The following is an 18,605-nucleotide window of genomic DNA, read 5'->3' on the forward strand; positions in this document are numbered from 1 at the left end:
GTGACAGATGCGGAGCTTGGTGGCACTGCTCCGATCACAGGGTGCTTAGCCTTGGCAGCCGTGGGAGCAGCCGGGGCTTTACTCAGACTTCTGCTGTGGCTGTAAGCCCTGTAAGGGAGCTTATGCTGGCAGGGGATCAAGTGTGGTGGAAGCTCAGCCCCACTTCATCCGCTCCCCCTCCTCACCCCGTCCCCCCCATCGCTCTGGGAGAGAAGCGTGTGCGAGAAGCTGCTGCGTGGCTCCAGCAAGGTTTCCCAGCAGCTCAGCCTGCTCATACAAAGAAAGTCTCTGACCCAGTTAGGGCTGGTGTGCTCTGGCGTTCCAGAGCTCAGCGAAGCAGGGAAATCTATGCATCAACTTTAATGGCACACACCAGCGATTTGCAAAGCAGGGAGCCAAGCGTGGTGGGAAGGGAGAGGTGCAGAAACCCATTCACAAGTTCTTGTTTGTGCCCAGGATGCAGTTTTGGGTTTTATTTGGGCTGCAGTTCAAGCGTGTTAAACTGGCAGTGTGTGTGAAGCAGCAATCCTGTCTCCTCTACCTCCTCTTCTGCCCGTGTGCCAGTACAAACATTTCTGGACCCTTCCAGTAGAACCAGATGAGTGAAGTGATCTGCCTGTAAAGTACCCCGGTAAACAAAAAAGGGTTTATTTTACAGATGGACCATTTTCCCAAGCCAATTCAGCCCTTGGCCACCACAAGCAGCTGACTTCAGGCACCAAAGGGGGTAGCGAGGGGGCAGGCGGGACGGTTCCGTTCACAGATGGTGCCACGTTACGCCAGTTCAAAGCTTTCATTGAAGTGCAGCCTTAAAACTATTTGACTACACATAACAACTGAAATAAACTGTACCAGAGTTTGTCCTCCCTTTGTTTTTTCTTGCTGGCCAGATGAAACTTCACTCAGCATGCATGTCCAGCAGCTCTTAGTGTGAGAGCAAGCATTCATAACACAATTCATGCAGCACACTTAAATCTCCCAAGATGCTTAAACATGTGGACTTTTTTCCCTACCAGCTGTTGTAAAACACTGCCAATGTTTTCCACTACATACATTACAGAGTACACAGGTGCATCTCTAATTAGGCATCCAAGACGGATTATTTTCTCCATGAACACCAGGACAAAGATTCTTGTGCTCTGAAAAGCGAGTGCTTCCTCTGTAAGCAAATGGTGCTCAGCTTCCCAGAGCTATCCCAGCTTGTGTCTGCATCCCTCACCGGCTCACTGGTAGAGAACATTTCATACCTCCAGGCTTGCTGGCCTGGTCTCACATGGTGCTTTCTGTTAGAATAAAGAGCATAAATAGCCGTAAACTCCAGGAAAATGGTCAATGGCCGATTCCTTTGTATTGTGCATTCTTGAGCTTGTCAGATTTTACAGAACAAGTATTGGCATGTTTTATATGCACTGAGGGACTGATATTTTGCCTTTGATAACACTAGCTAATCTCACCGTATAAAAGAAATTTGCAGGTATTGGAGCACTTATCTAGGGGTCCACCAGCAGTATTCTCCATATTTCATCTAGAAATTGGTTCCTGTTGGCAATGGCTTCAATTAAAACAATAAAAATATCACTTACCACCAGCCATTCTGCTATCAGTATTGGAGCTATGCTGTTCCCTCAACAGGGTTGGATCTGTTCAGTGTATGCACTGGAGATGTGCAAGGGGATCTTTGAAAAATGAAATAAGACTTAACCTACTTTATCAAATTAACACAGACCACACCTATTTTCTGGGTAACTTCCTGGAGCTGCCAAGACTGTTTAAATTCATCTTTTCCTTTATGCCAGTAGGGAAATTGTATACAAAAATGTGCTCTCTTTCAGTACTATATTGCCAAGACTGAAAATGTAGAGAAGTCAGAATCGTGGTTCCTACAGCAGTTTCCATTTTACAGTGTGTTACAGTTAAGTCTTTCATAAAACATCTCCCCAGCCCAGCACTAAGGAATGTGACAAATCATCCACCAACAGCAGAAAAAGGAATTTCAATTTTCTTTTAATCCATCCACCAGATGTGACAATAGTACTATAGAATACTGTATTTTATATGCATGCTGTGTTCAATTAGAAAAATAACTACTTTTATTCTAAAATTATTGACACTAACTCTGGATTTCCATGGGGTTTGCTCCTAAAGTTTTAATTTTAAAATGCGTTACAGTAGTGGGAATGTACTTCTGTATTTTGCAGTCTATGGACTGGTGGTCAAAGTGTGCCCTTTCTCACCACAGCATGGGAAGGTATGTATTTCACAACACGAAGAAGCAGAATTCTGTATCTTGGCGTACTAACTGTTACTATTTTAGTTACAAAAAAATCGTATGCTATGTCTCTTGTATACTTCTATGAAATCCATGCATACAAATGATGTACTGCAGTACAGCCTGGTAACAAGATAGACAGACCCACCTCATACAGATGGTATGAGAATTAATTAATGTTCAGAGGCTCTTTAATTGCAGTCGCTTTTATACAGTTACTGAAATCTGTTCAATCATATTGGATACTTCAGTGCATACCCTAATATACAACATTTATACATTCATTCTCTGCAACCTTTTATGCACATTACCACTGTGTGCTCCATTAATGTCACAGCCTAGCACACTATGCTTTCTTCAGTTAGCTACTGACTTTGTTTTACTAAAAGCTGTTAGTCTTTTAGTGAATACTCAAGATTTTTATAATATAGTTATTAAAACTATTGTTTCCCGATTCACTGAAACAAATGGATTCAAAATCAAGGTCCGAGTCTTCGTGCCAAACACTTACTGGGATGAATTGAATACATCAGTGGAATTGCACCTGTTTGCAGGAGAAAAAAAAAAAAAAAAGCCAAAACCATGCTTCCATGCTTCACAGGCAGAACTTCCTATCTGATCCCAGGGACGGAAAGCCTCCTCTGGCTCAGAAATGCCCAGTTTGCAGCATGGAACGTTAATCAGCTCCAAAAGGAGCGTCTTCCTCCTCCTGGGAGGAAACTCTAGCAGTTACAGTCAAAATCACTGCTAATGGATGTGTGTCAATACTATCTGAAAAAAATATTATTCATATACTTCCATGCAGTCTTATTTTTCAGTATTAATTGAATGGTGGAACAATAATATTTTATTTTTAAATATATATATAATAGATGAAAATTGAGACCAGAATATTTTCCTTATTTACAAATTACTCATGAAAAGGCTCCCAAGAAATTATCTTAAAATTTCTGAGTGACTGTATCTCCAGCCACCTGTCACAATCAAATTCAAAGTATTAATCTGTGGAAAGAAAAACATTTATTCAGACACATTTTCTAAGGTAAAAAGGCTTGTAGACACATTCTTTGCACAGGAAGATTATAGTAGGTATTAAAGAGGTCAGTAGGGAAGGGATAAACTTTATCACATTAAGCTGGAAACCTCTTAAAGTGTGAAAGGTCTGTGTTTTTTAACAGTTTTTCTTTTAGCCATAAATATGCAGTGGTGACATTTGAATTTAAGGCTATTTGAGAAAGCAGAACTATATATGAAAGTGCACTGTTGCTGTATCAGTGATGCAGCAGTCCTTCGAAATACTATGACATTAACGGTCACTTATAAGACCGTGAATTGGATATATTCATGGTGGAAATACTGGTTTATTCTATTTTGAAATGAATTCAAGCATTATTACCCAGGCTGTCAGACAACATGGAACTAAAATTGGAATTCCATCACTTTTGTTTGTCCGTTGCAATAAGCAACCTATTGTTCTCCTGAGAAACACAGATATTCTCTCTTGCCAAGTATTGTTTAATGTTGGTCTTGTCGAGCAGTTCACCAGATGATGCCAGTGAGCCCAACTTAAGAAAATGCGGGCCAAAGCTTCTACTGACACAAGGGGACACAACTTTGGTGATGTTGTGAAGCTCAGGCCACAGCGTGACTATCACTGTAACTCAGCAAAACTGTCAGTTGTCTTTGTACTGAAATAACAGCTAACAGTCTTCCATGATACAAATACTTACATCCATCAGGCAACACTGAGTGATTCTAAAGTGCTACTTCAAGTGCTCAGCATGCCTCATGGTCTTAACGTTTCAGGCAACAAATATTTTAATGATTATTTTACTGTAAAATATAGTCGTTATTATACATACATGTAGAAACTTAGAAATTCAGTGCTTGTTCTCTGCTGCCTTGCACATGGTGTAATCATTTACTATTTGTGAAAGGGACAAGAGATGCTACATAAATAGAACATTCATATTTTGCATTCACTTTTCAAACATATATATAAAATGTACAAGGGCCCACCAGTTTTTAATACTGTATTTCCAAAGTTTAGGAGAAACTCATTTGTATTTTACTGGAGATTTTTTCAGATGCGCTGTATCCCTGCACTATTTCATCTAGACATAAAACAGCAGTGGGAGGAGGAATTAGTCTTACAGATGTAACCTGACTTCAAAAGAGATTCAGATCAGTTGTTTACACCAGCATACCCCTCACTGATTTGATAGTCTGTAGTAAATCTGAACCTAAGTGTACATCTGGAAACAAGCAACAATACATGAAAGTCTTTATAATTCATATAGACCTTCTAATAATTCATATAGACTTTTCTTATCCATAGTTTTGTCTAAGACATCCTTCTTCTGTAATTATTATATTGTAAGTTAAGAATAATTACCTTTAGATGTTTCATAAAGTCAAGGCAAAGATTTGGATCAAGAACCAAAGACCTTACTAATTGTACATGTAAGCATGTGCAATTTCAATTAATGCTCTCCACCCACTCGTCTCTGTTGAATTTAAGCTCATCTCCATCATACAGAGATTTCATCATGAAAACATATTTTTAAAATACAGAAATGTCCATGTTGCATTCTTGTGTTTCCCTTTTGCAATTTTATTCTTTGTCCTTTGGAAACTTTGGAAATTGGTTTTATACTGTACCATATACAAATGTAGTTTTAAAGAGTGTCTTGTTATTTTTCAATGAATGCAAGAAATCAATGATCACAGAAATCAATACACCAGTGTGCAAATTAGAAAAATTCTCAAGCATGGTGAAGTTGTCATTTTTAGGTACAAATATATATTATTAATATTATGATAATAGAAGAAAGAAAGAAAGTCTGTGTTGTCCTATCTATAAATAATGTTGTATGTGCCTCTCTGTATAAGCAAGTTCTGTGAACACATGAGCTTTAATCAAGCTATTTCTGTTCTCAGTTCCTCAATTCCTGAAGAAGAGACCAAGAAGTAGTAAATCCATTCAGGAGGCAGTATAGTCAAACTTCACACACAAAAAGGATGCTCAGATGAAATAAATACAAAGTGACTCATAGTAGCCATAGAAGAGTAGAATTTAATTACAACCTGTAAAATCTGCATAGTTAATTCCTTCCTCTTCCCACTGACGGAAGCACAAAACTCAGAGTTTCATCATTGTTATGGATCCTTTGAATTTCACTTCCCCAATTGCTTTTCCTGCAAATTAGTTTATCCTGATAGCCAGTCTCACAAATTCAGTCAAGGCCCTGAATGCACTCCCCTGCCCCAGGACTTTAGCTGGCCACATCCAAGACAAGCAGATAAGATCTGTTTTGAAGAAAGAAGTGGAAAAATCCTTAGTGAAGCTTCTTCCCATGGGATCTGCTTTAAAGCTGAAGCTCTCCCTTGAACCAGACACCTAGAAATCTATGGCACCTGATGGGGTGCACCCACAAGTGCAGTGGGAACTGTCTGGTGTCCTTGTGATGCCACTTTTTATTGTCTTTGAAATGTTGTGGTGATCTGAGGATATTTCTGAGTGTCAGAAGGCAGAAAATGTCACTCCTGTCCTCAAGGAAGTCTGCAGGTACAACAGGCTGGTCAGCCTCACCTCAATCCCTAGGAAGGTGATGGAGCAAATAATCTTTTATTTCAAAACACATTAAGGACAAGAAGGTGACTGGGAATAGTCAGAATGGATTTATGAAAGGGACATCATGCTTAACCAACCTGATAGCCTTCTATGGTGTGATAGCTGTCTTGGTGATAAGGGGAGAGCAGTTGATGTTTATCTTGACTTCAGTTAGGCTTTCAACACCGTCTCCTGTGACATCCTCATAGAAAAACTGATAACAGGCTAGGTAAGTGGACAATGAAGTGGATTGGAAATTGGCTGAACGGCTGAGATCAGGGGTTTGTGATCGGTGGCACAAAGTCCAGCAGAAACAAGTCACTAGTGAAGTATCCCAAGGGCTGATACTACATCCAATACTGATTAACTTCTTTATTAATGATCTGGACAATGGGACAGAGTGCACCTTCAACAAGTCTATAGATGATACAAAACTGGGAGGAGTGGTTGATATGCCAGATAGTTGTGCTATCATTCAGAGGGACCTCAGCAGGTTGGAGAAATGGGCAAAAAGGAACTTTATGAAGTTCAATGAAGGGAAATGTCAAGTCCTATATCTGGGGAGGAACAACCTCATGCACCACTACTATACGCTTCAGGAACTGACTGGCTGGAAAGCAGCTATGCAAAAAAGACCTGGGGGTCTTGGTGAACAAGTTGACCATGAGCCAGCAATACATCCTTATTGTAAAGAAGCCTTATGGTGCCCTGGGCTGCATATGGAGGAGTGTTGCTAGCAGGTTGAAGGAGGTGGTCCTTCCCTTCCGCTCAGTCCTGGTGAGGCCACATCTGGAGTGCTGCGTCCAGTTCTGAGCTCCCCAGTGCAAGGGAGAGATGGGCATGCTGGAGCAAATCCAGTGAAGGGCCACTAAGATGATTAAGGGCTTGGAGCATCGGACATAGGAGGAAAGGCTAAGAGCACTGGGATTGTGTAGCCTTGAGCAGAGGAGGATCTTATCAAAGTACATAAATACCTGGCAGGAGGGAGTAAAGAGGATGGAGCCAGGCTCTTCTCAGAGGTGGCCAGTGACAGAACAAGAGGTAATGGGTACAAAATTAATTATAAGAATTTTGTTGAAACATAAGAGAAAGTTTGTTTGCTTTTTATTTGAAGGATGACTGAGCACTGGCCCAGGTTGTCCTGAGAGGCTATGGAGTCTTCATTCTTGGAGATGTTCAGAACCCTACTGGACATGGCCCTGAGCAACCTGCTCTAGTTGAGTCTGCTTTGAGCTTGTGGGTTGGACTCAGAATTCCCCAGAGCTGCCTTCCAACCTCAGAAATTCTGTGATTCTGTGAACACTCTTTGGTGGTTGTTACAGGACCCTTTGACAACATCTTTTCCAAGACACAGAGAAAAAAGAAAGTAAGGACCATCAACATACAGATGTAAGCAGTAAACAACTGTCCCCTGGATCACCTGGAGATCTAAACTGATATTCTTTGTTTTAAAGCTTAAAAAGAGCAAACTGAACAGACTATGTTAGGTAGCACCAGTCTGTAACCAAAACACTGGGAAACTCTTCCTTATAATGTAGTGTGACAGTAATGTGATGAGCAGTAGCTCCCTGCCATTTCAAGGCTGTATTGAAAAGCAAGGTACACAAAGAACCTAAGGAACCTGATCTACCTCTTTGCTCCCTTAAAGTTTTGCTTTAGGTTTACCTTAGGTAAACTAATACCTTGAGTGAAGTAGAATACTAAAAACAAAGAAAAATTCTGCCCCCCCCCCCCCCCCCCAAACTGAAAATAAAGCTCTCATTACAGAGAAGTAATTCACTGTCAAGCAGAATGTAGCAGATCAGGGTTGATATGACTGGAAGATGTGTCAGAACTGAATTTCAGAAAAGGATGTAATTTCTTTCTGAATCTCATTTAAAAGATCAAAACAGGGTAAGTGCTGTAAGTACATTTAATTCAACTTATATACTGAACTATAGAAATGGCCAGGAATACTTAGTTGTGACTAACATACTCTTCCTTTTTTGCCCCCTTCTTACACACTGTATTATCTCCACAGCCCAGTCATCCAGTATAAGCCAGTTTTCTTTCTCAAATTCTAATTAAAATTCACTATTCTCCTATGTTCATAAAGGCTCTTAAATATACTTTTGCACAGGATCCTCCCACCTGCTTACAATGACAACTGCTTGCCCACCGTTAAAATAAGAAAGAAGATAACTGAAATACCGGGAAAGTACATCCCCCTTGTTTATCTAGTGTGTGTTATATTGTTTATCTAATTAAATTGCAATTTCCTTTGGACAAGACACATGTGCAGAGCAGCAGAGAATTTCAATTTCCAAAGAAAAACTGAAAAACATCAAACTGAGAAACAACAGTCATGCACACAGCTCAGGGTGCAGGGGAACCCTAAGTTGGTCTTTATCTTTGATAGCTGCAAAGCTTCCTGCACTAGGTCATGAACGTCCTCTTGATAGCTACACAATTTCCAACAAGGATATATTGTTATATATTCATGAAGCTGTTGCTGCAGCTGGACGAGCTTCAGACACCATCTGATCTGCAGCCCTACCAGAGAGCCACTGCAGCAACCCTCAGCCTGATACTGGGAGGCACCAAGGAGCCAATCCTACTCCCATTGAAAGAAATGGGAAAATTCACATTTACTGTAGTAAAATATATAAGGTCCTAAGTTTCAGTGCTTCCACTGACACTATTGTCAGTCAGTGACATCATACCTCAAAAATGTCCTTTATATAGGCAGTAGGGATTTTAAAAATCCAAACCCTTGAACAGAAATAAAATGTTTGATGCAATACCTGAAAACCTGGTTGCATATCTAACAGAGCTGACATGGCTACTCTTAAAATGACTAGACATTTCCTCTAGCAGCGTAGCATCAGCATTGCCACAGTTCCCTTCAAGCAAGAGATTTTAATTTACATACCTTTCCTCTGACAAATATCTTTCATACTGACAAATGATAGCCCTTTATTATCTTCCTGTTGTGTGGAGAAATAAAATAGATTGAAAGAGTTCCAGTTCTGTGTGTACATCAAGAACAGAGCTCACTCTTAAGACAGAGCCACCTGCTGACAGCCAAGTATATTAATTTTAAATCCTTAAAATCACAACTGCTTGGTGTTAATATCTCATGTTGATAACCAGAAAATAATGCATAGAAAATATATGAGTAGATTTTAATCAACAGAAACATTCTACCCACATTGAATTTGGACTGCTATCTCTGTTTCCCATAAAACATCAGTTCTTGGCAATTTTTTTCTGACTCTTTATCTGTATCAAAGGGCTTTGAGGTAGAGAAGTTAAAAAGCAGGTCTACACAGCAACCCTGTTGAATCTTTAAGCATTTGTAAATCTGCACAGATACTACACATGATATGTGAGAGACCTGCCTTTTGGCAGTTACCGACACTTTGGGATTTTCATTTCAGAGGTGGGCAAATTTTTGTTCACCCTGATTCTGTTCAGTAGTGGTATGAGCTGCCAAAGCCAGAGGGCAAACAGCACAGCGTGACACAGCATATTCCTTACTAGTGTCCACATCAAGAATGTCTGATGGAATGGCTGGCTCTGAAAGACATGTTCGGTCTAAGGGTTTTAAACTGGCCTGTTTTCAGACTGATTATTCAGTCTGCTCTGCCTCATGCACCTGGGAACATTTCAGATGCCATCACCTGTGCACACCTATGACAAAGCACCTGCCTTCAGTCCCTTTTTAAATCAGCCAGTGCACGTGCTGGTGTATTATGTGGTAAATACATGTGATGGCTTAAGGCCATGCAAAAGCAGAATATTTTCTGCAAATCTTTGTGACTGTGTTCATTTATTTCTGCATAGAGTTGGATGAAGAATGGGAGGGGGGGGTGCATACAGACCCTTAGGTATCTGTTTATTTCCTTGTCTGGGGTGTACAGAAGCAATCCAACAAAATCTGATCCAGTTAGTGGTCTAGCAACATTTGATCCCTTTCTGCTCTCATCGTCCTCAACTGTCTCCTGCGTGAAAAGTAGACGGCTGCTGCCTGGAGCTGCACCTGGCTGTCCTGCCGTCCTGCACCACCTCCCAGCTCAGGGCTCGTGGAGCTGTAATTTACCCTGACCTGAGTCCTGCCCGTACACAAAAAAACCTTTCCTAGAGGCTAACTCAGCAGGCCTGGCTTGCCAATAGAGGGCAGTCCTACATTGGGATGGGTTTCTGCGCCCACGCCCTCAGATCCACGCGTGCCTGTGCTGCCTGCTGGATGCACACGGGCCGTACTGGAGCTTCCCCATCCGTCCCAGTCAGCCGGCCAGGGTGAGCGACAGATTTGCTCTGCACCTCTGGCACTGCCGAGCTGCTGCAATACAAGAGCACAAGAGCAGTGCTTTAAAATCTCACCCTATGGCTCTCCTTGAGCCCTGCAAGAGGAATTAATTTCTGTGCATGCATCTCTTTGGTTAATGCTTGCCTCTATCAAGCAACACACAGGCACTACATACTTAATGCCTCTGCACTTTTAACAGTATGTATGTTAGGAGGGAAAGATTAAACATATAATTAAAGATGGAAATAATTCATTCTAAAGGATTGTGGGTCTACATTTAACCACTGTAAGAAGCAAAATGGACATTTGACACTGATACGGAGGAGCCAGCATCACAGAAAGGAATGTGCTATGCTGAAAAGCCAAATAGATATGAATATAGTTAATATGTGGGTACAGGGTAAGGTGCTTCAGTTAGATCTGTGGAAATAACATGAAACATGACCAATCTACAAGGTTGTCCCACGGACAGCAACAAGTTTTAGACCACAATGACAGATTGGCCTGCTAAAGGGTGTCTCAAAGTGGAAACAAGTAGGCAGCGTCTGGCAGATCTCAGCAGGGGTGGCCAAAGCCTTCGCGAGACACCTTCAGCCAAGAGCCTGTGAGAGTCCATTCGGAGCAGATCCAAGCTCCCAGGTCTGCTCTCAGCCCAAACACAGCTTGCTCGTGGACCTCTTCCAGGAGATGCAGCTCAGAAAGCAGCCAGAGCATACATTTCAGCCGGATTCCTCATCCCTACGCTTACCCTAAAAATTGAACTTATTTGGCATAAAACTCAGAGTTAAAACAGCCTGACCTTTTACCTTGGATATGCTTATGGCAGTATATTGTGCATATAAAAGTACAGCTTGTTCTCTCCCCCAGTAGCCCTCAAGAGTGACTACATCAGCATTGTTTTCTTCTTTCTTTAAAAACAAACAAAATCCAAAACCAAAACATTAAAAAATGATGAGTAGGCCAAAATTTAGCTGAGAAAGTTGTTGAGGCAGAGGCCTTGGCTAAGTGCCTGTAAAAATCAATACAAGTCTTTCCATTTACTTAATGGGTTTTGACTGAGCCCTAAGTGAAGCGGGGAGCGGGGGAAATCTGTGCTGATTACCCACTAACAAAGAAGTGTTTGAAATAATCTGCTGCCATCTGTCTTTGTTTTGCTAACCCACTCAGCTGGGCCTGAAAGGAAAACCCATCAGATGAATAGAGAATTAATTATCGCAAGAACGAGATCCATTTGCATTTCTCACCTTCTTCAAGAACTACCCCCATGGACCATGTGGGAGATTTCCTTGCATAATTACAAGCCACCATGAAATTAAAAGGCTACAGCTATTACATACATATATATGTACATCAAGCAAGTACATCATACATATATATGTACATCAAGCAAGTCTAAAAAAAATTAGATTTCTTCAGCCTTGAAGAGCTGCTATAAGATTTCTGTTGTGTTCAGAAGGGCCAATAACATTATCTGGGTTTGGGGGTAGAAAGGAGTTTAAGTCTGTTTTATTGAAAGATTGATAACATTTCTTGTGGTTGTTCAACTCTCTCCGACTATATGGGCATTGAGCTGATTACAGGAATCTAATGCCACCACATGCAGTGTTATATGTGTGAAAGTCTACCTGGGGGAGAAAAAGGAATGACACCACAGAGACAAGAAAAGCTATGGAGGACCAGATTATTTGATCCATTCTAACAGGAGGACAAATCCACTTTTTAGAGTAACCACCTGTAAGCAAGAGGACAGAAGCTTAGCAACAATCTGATAAATCAGTATTTGGTCAGTATTGTAGAGGGGAGGAGGGGACACAGTTGACCACTTGCTTAGGAGCTGTGAAGTCCATTCCTATGGGAAGGAGTGGCATGCACAACACAGTCTGTGAGTCCAGTGACTCCGAGCCAGTGTGATGAATACGCAAAAACACTTCAGCCATTTGCTCTCATTGCAAATGCATATTTGTTTATCAGGCTCCTAATGTAGCAAAATAACTGGAAATATATCTTCTCTGGCAAACCTTCACCAGGCAATGATACCACACAGAAAAGTTACATCTCTTCTTTCCATTTCCTCCAGAGATGGTTACTTCAACTGCACGTTTATGTTAATCCCTCTACCAGCCGATCAAGAATGGGGGTTCTTCCATCAGAGCCTTATCCTTCACCTAGGGTGAGATAGTCTCCTAAGTGAATGCATTTTCCTGAGATCGTCACAATTCATGATCAACCTAAGATGATCTTTAATAAATAGTCTTCAGTTTTCAGGAAATTACTTTGGGTTTAGTCACATAAAAAAATGGGCACACATACAATTGAGACCCACAGAACATTTTGGTGTACTTTTCCAAAGCATCCAGAAGATTTTACTGACTCTGACTCCAAAGAAGTCACTTCCTAATTTCAAATTTCCAGAATATCCAAGCAGTAGTTATAATTCTCTCAGCATACTATATTTTACAGACAAAATGAAGTTTTGCTATAACTTTACAAGAGTTCAGTGGCATTTATGAAGAGATTAATTTGTATGACATGCATGTCCAAAGGTGACAAAACGATGAAAAAGTATTTAACCTTGGTGACTCATGTGGATGAAACTTGTGTTCTCTGCTGTGTGAACATGGCTGTAACTGTGTTTTTTGAACCTCGTGGAAGCCAGCAGAATGACTGACATCCAGACTGACACCTGCTCTTTGGGTCCAAAATTCCTCTGCAATAAGACGTTACAGGAACAGAGTCATTCTCAGTCACTTATCACGGGAACATGGGTGAATACAGCAGTGGATATTCCAGTTCTGGGTGTGTCTATGACCTCTCTTATCAGGTCTGTAGTGGTAGTAATATGCCTCTGGTATCTGTCAGAAAGAGAATGGCTCAAATGTGACCATGAGATAAGGCTGGCAGCCCCATATCCTTCTCAACATGTTCCACTCGCTTCATTTCAGAAACTAAGCAAGACTGGGCCAGGTGCTACTTGGATGGTAGACCACCAGGAAAACATGCCTGGTTGGAGCAAAGTGATAAACGGTATGATTTCTCAAGAATTATCCAGACTTATTACCAGTGTTCACCAGCTCTAGCCTCACCACTTCACTGTAAGTGAGAGGGTATAGTAACTTCATGCTCTGAAATGTCATGACCCACACCAGCTGGGTTTGTCAGGCATATTACCCGATGGTCAGAGTCAAAAAGCAGCAGAGCCGAAGCTAAGGGGCAGACAAGCCAGGAGACAGGTACATGGGCTGGGGTTGGTGGGGGAGGCACAAGCACAAATAGGAGGTTATGAGGTGGGAGAGGATGAGAACTTTGGAGCTGAGGTGACTGGGGGCAGGAGGCTGCACTTGAGTGGTGGTAGAGAGCGAGGGGTGAATAGTGAGGTTCAGTCATTCAGATCTGGGAACTACTGACCTTACCGCATAAACCCATTCCCCTCCTTCTGCAGCCTGACCCACCTAAAGGCAGGCCTGAGGGAAACCTGTGGATGCTGGAGTGCACCACAGGCCAACACAGTGGCTAACAACCAATCCCGTCCATAGGGATTATAAAAGACAGGTACACACCTATGATAACAGCCACAGTGTAAAAAAAGACCTGATAGAGTCTGAAGGCTGACTGTGGATATTTTGTAGGGATGGGTACAGAGGCAAGCCAGCTCTGGGCAGAAGGCATTTAGCTCCTAAATTAGGCTTGAACTCCAAACTAGCTCCAACAGTCACTTGAATTTGAGAGCTCCTGCAGCTTACCAAAAGCCTTTTTATCCAGAGAGTGTAAGTACCTGAGCAGAATCTAAAAGCAATAAGCCATAGCAATATGTTTTCTCAGTCTGTTTCAATCTGTGGTCCCTAAAAATTTCCTAGTGGAGCTGCTTTGAAAATTTCATGTGCACATAGATTACTGTGTAGTATCTATGAATCTAGTTCCTGCTTGTGCATCCCTTAAAAATTACTTCATCAGGCTCAGAGGTCAACATATCACAGGCTGAAACACATTGATGCAAATGCAGTGAGACCCTCAGAAAGGTCACCCATTAAGCAGTCTGACTATCATTGCCTTAGTCTTTATGTTTTGGACAAAACCAAAGTACAGTAATTGTTATTTCTAATTAAACTTTTAAAGCGTGCCATATAAGACATAAACTAGAGATACTCCTTGTCCACAAAGATTTTTAAAATCTACTTTTTAAATTAATTAGTGCAGCTACCAAATAAGCATGAGCTCACAGCTCAGTCTGGAGGGTTAGTAGTTCTAGAGTGTTGCCTGAAGCTCTTCAAGATCTGTTATAAAAATCGTAACATTTCTGTGCAGCTATGGGACAATTCCACACTTGATAGCCTCTCATTTTGTGGCAAAAAGCCTCATAAAATAAAATTTAAATGCTTATAAAACAAAATATTCTTTCTGAATAATATTTTCTTCCTGTAAGGAGTATCACTAAACAATAATAAACTGTAAAGATGTTAGAAACAAACAAAAATTAACAGTGATTTATTTTTATTTGGAGCTTATACATTTTTGAAGTTGCAACTTTTGAAATGTAAAATAAAAGATTTCAGATTATACTTGGCATGATCAGAATAAACAAATACTAATTTTCCAGTACATTATCTTCAATAATGAATCTCATGGGCTATATTTCTGCTTTTCATTACTGCTGTCACAATGTAGCTCCCAATAAGTCATCTTTCAGTTAAGTGCTGTCCACAAATATCTGCAACTCATTCACACATACAGTATTGCAAAGGAGGTAAGTAAAGGCAAAGCCTGACCTTCCAATTTTAATATCCTGTCTAGTTATAAAACATCTGAATTCAAATCAGTGTTCAAAGAATTTCACTGAAATACTCTTGGCAGAGTATTTTTTCCCATGTATACAGCATGTGCCCATCCATTAACACTGTCTTGATCTTATTGTTAAAATCACTGAAAACAAAAAAGAACAAAGTAAAACAAAACACTCACCCACGAAATCTCATAATAAAGAACATTTTTCTGGGCCAGATGGTTCACTGCAGTGAAGGGTCAGTCTTTTGTTCAAACAGGGCTTTCAACAGTGGAATCTTTGCTAGCCACAGAACCATTTCCAGTCAATTACAGAGGATTTTAATTAGTACCAAAAAATGTTCCCAGCTTCTTTTGCATAGCTTTGCAGAGCAGCGAAATCACCTTTAGGAGGAGCTGCATACCCTCCTGTACAGCTCCATAGCTCCTGAAAAGCTGTTAGGCACTATAGAATGCAGTTTAATTAACAAAGATTCTGAAAAAGATGGAAAATGATAAAAGACAGCCCCATGGGATCTTTTACTCCACAGTCTTTTCTCAAAATAATCAGCTGTATCTAAGACTTCTGTGATGGATGCTTGTCTAATTTGCTCTTAAAAACCTTCAGTGGTGATGCTGTAGTGGTTAACACAAGTATTAAGAATGAACAGCCAAATCTTTAACATGAACAGACTGACAAAAACAAAGCAGAACCAGAGGCAGTGGAGATAGAAATCTGTTGAATTGTAAAAGCACTTTAGAAACAAATATTTTTATTTTGAGGACACAGTGAAGAAAAGAAAGTTGGGTATCTATGGAAGGGATAAGAAATAATTCAATTTACTTAGGGATGGTCACAAGAGTGATTCTAACAGAAATCAGGATTAGACAGCCAAAACCAAGATAGGGCAGAAAGGCTGAATAGAAGGTCAGCTTTTGCAAATCTAAGCCAACCTTTCTGATCTGTTACCTTTGTTGCTGTAAATACACCTGTTCACTTCTTGCAATCACCTTTTAGGTCAAAGGAAGCCACGTACAGGAAGACTTCATTCTGCATTAATCTCACTCATATAATTTATTGGAGCTTTGAGAAATAGAAGGAATGTCCAAACTGATCCTTGGTGTCCTGATTTGTCCTTTGTGTCATTTGAACACTGGCCCAAGCAATGTCTGTGTCTAATTGATTTCACACCGTCAGTAGGCAACTGATCCCAGCATCTAAGTGTCAACTTAGAGTTGAAATGTTTCTTAATGGACAATTTAATTCTCCCTTCCTACAGGTTAGGCTCCTGTAGGCATAAAGAAAATTTTGTTCCATTCCTTTTCACGGAGTTCTCTAAAATCATTGAAGCCCATGATTCACATCTCCACTCAAACTTCCTATTTCCCAACCTACTCAGCTCATACACCATATTTTCTGGATCTCTGATCATTCCTACTTTCTTCTGGGTTTGTTCCAAGTTGTCAACTTTTTTCTTGAAGCGTGGTAAGGAAAACCTGGCCTGATACTGCACTCTCACCAATGTGAAGTTGCATGAAAAACTGCTTCAAATGCCACCTTCTCCCAGTTAACCATGTCATGTGCAGACTTTTTTTTTTTGTCATAGCAATAGGACTGCTGTGAGGAGTGACATAAGCAAACTTGTTTAACTTGAACTGCAGTGGATAAGTAACACATACAGAGTCAGTCACTGAACCTCAGCAAAGGGACAGTAAAACAGTAAGAGGAATTAATGCAGTTGCTTATTCAACTCCACCTCTAGTGTTCACTCCCTTCAACATCAGCCAATGTACTTTGTCCCCTGGATGATTAGTGTTTTCAGTGACAACTGAAGCAAAACATTGCTAAATATTCTGGCCTCCTTACCTCAACCTACAGTTCATTTTCCCTCTCTGTAAAAGAGTGGGATGATTCTGCCTCTTACAGCTAGTGTCCTTACACTGAATGTTATCTTGTCACATCTGTTTTTAATGAGATGTTATTTTTTGCCTTGACCTGCCAGATTTGGCTCATGCTACTGTTTTATACTCTTCCTCAGTAAGTTCTGCACACATCTCATCTGTACACTGTCTTGCAAAGACACTTTCTGTCTGAGGTGCCTAGCTCTTAGGTCAGTGATTTTACCCATCTGATGGTTTAGTGCTGCTTGCACAGAAAAAAAGAGGGTATTAGTGTAGCTTGTGAAACTACAGGTAATACCCTTTTCTCCTTACAGATCAGGACAGTCTTCAAAAGGACACGTTTTTCCTATTACTCTTAAGTCAACAGCTGCATTTGTGTTAGTTCTGACAACTGTCATGCAAGTTGAAGCACTAACACCGCTGGAGGAGCACGATCTTGAAAAACATGCTGTCCCCACCTTAGAGCTGTGGCAGGCCTTGCATCGGGTATGTCACCTTAGGGGGCTGCTTGGCACTGGCCACACTGGTTGGATGTCTCTGTGGAGATGTCTGGGAAGAGGCACATGACCAGAGGAAAACTGAGCTTCTGCAAGACCAAAATTTCCACCTCCTTCAGACGTTTGTATCCCAGCCTGTTTGGAAAAATCCTTAAAGTTACTGCAATTTCCGTATGGTTTCTAAGGGGCACCCTCCACAAGTAGAGGTAGGAAGAGACAAACCATCTGACAAAACATCTTCCTCTCCCTTATTTTCTCCCTTGACAGCAGGAAGAGCTGCAGTATATATATGCTTTTTTTGACACTAGAGAAACACTTGGTAAGAATTCCCTACAAATGCGCCACTTCCATAAATAACTTCAGCTGTGGCCCACAATCAATCATAAGATACAAATCCAGAGGAAAACAGACTGTTTGAAGTCCAGTACTCAACTACTTACTGTTCCCCATTTCCCCCTCTCTGTGACGTGTTGTCAGGGCCAAATTGCAGAGCTGTAACAAAACTAAATGTCATAGAAAGCAGGAAAAGAAAGGGTTAACATATGAGATGGGTCCACACACACCTGCAAGCCCTAAGTAGACTGGGGAGGAAGAGATAAAAGTCTGGGCTGTTGCCTAGCAGGAAGTTTGTTGGTCTAAGCTTTGTTCTGAGGAAAGGAGCTCTTTGCTGAACCAGGCTGGGAAAGCGGTGCCATCCAAGAAAACAAACTGCCCTGGACTAAAAGGTTGGTTGTTTGCTTTTTAATGGCTGATAAGAGCCCTAAAGCTGAGGAGTGAAAACACCTAGCTTCTGTCTTCAACCTGCCAGCTAGAGAAGCCTGGAGAGTGATGAAGTACTGTGAGCGGCTCTTCCTGCCCTGAACAGGCAGGCACAGGAAAAGGAATCCAAGTGACTACCTATTCCTGGCCCTGGGGGTGACCCGAGTGCTGGTGGCAAGGGCCTGGGGAGCCTTTCCCTGATGAGCAGTGAGGGGGTTTCCTGGTGCAGGTGCTGGCCCCAGCTCAGGCTGTTGCCCAAGGGCCGGGCTCTGAGGCTCCGGGCTCTGTTTCTCCTCTGCAACAGCAATCGGACAGCTCTGAGAAACGGAACCTGGTTTCAGAGACGAGAAAATACTGTATTTGTGCCCACAGGCATACATAAAAAGGAAAAGCTGCCTTTGTACCTGCTCAGTAAACAGAAGCTGCTGCTCCCCAGCCTGTAGGAACAACACTAAATACCTCCACACTGAGCTGTAAGCTTATTTGCAGGCTCTAAAATCAGAAGCTGAGACAGTTAAT

This window comes from Tyto alba, unplaced genomic scaffold (genome assembly GCF_018691265.1).
Source record: "Tyto alba isolate M040663 unplaced genomic scaffold, T.alba_DEE_v4.0 Super-Scaffold_27, whole genome shotgun sequence".
Classification (NCBI taxonomy): Eukaryota; Metazoa; Chordata; class Aves; order Strigiformes; family Tytonidae; genus Tyto; species Tyto alba.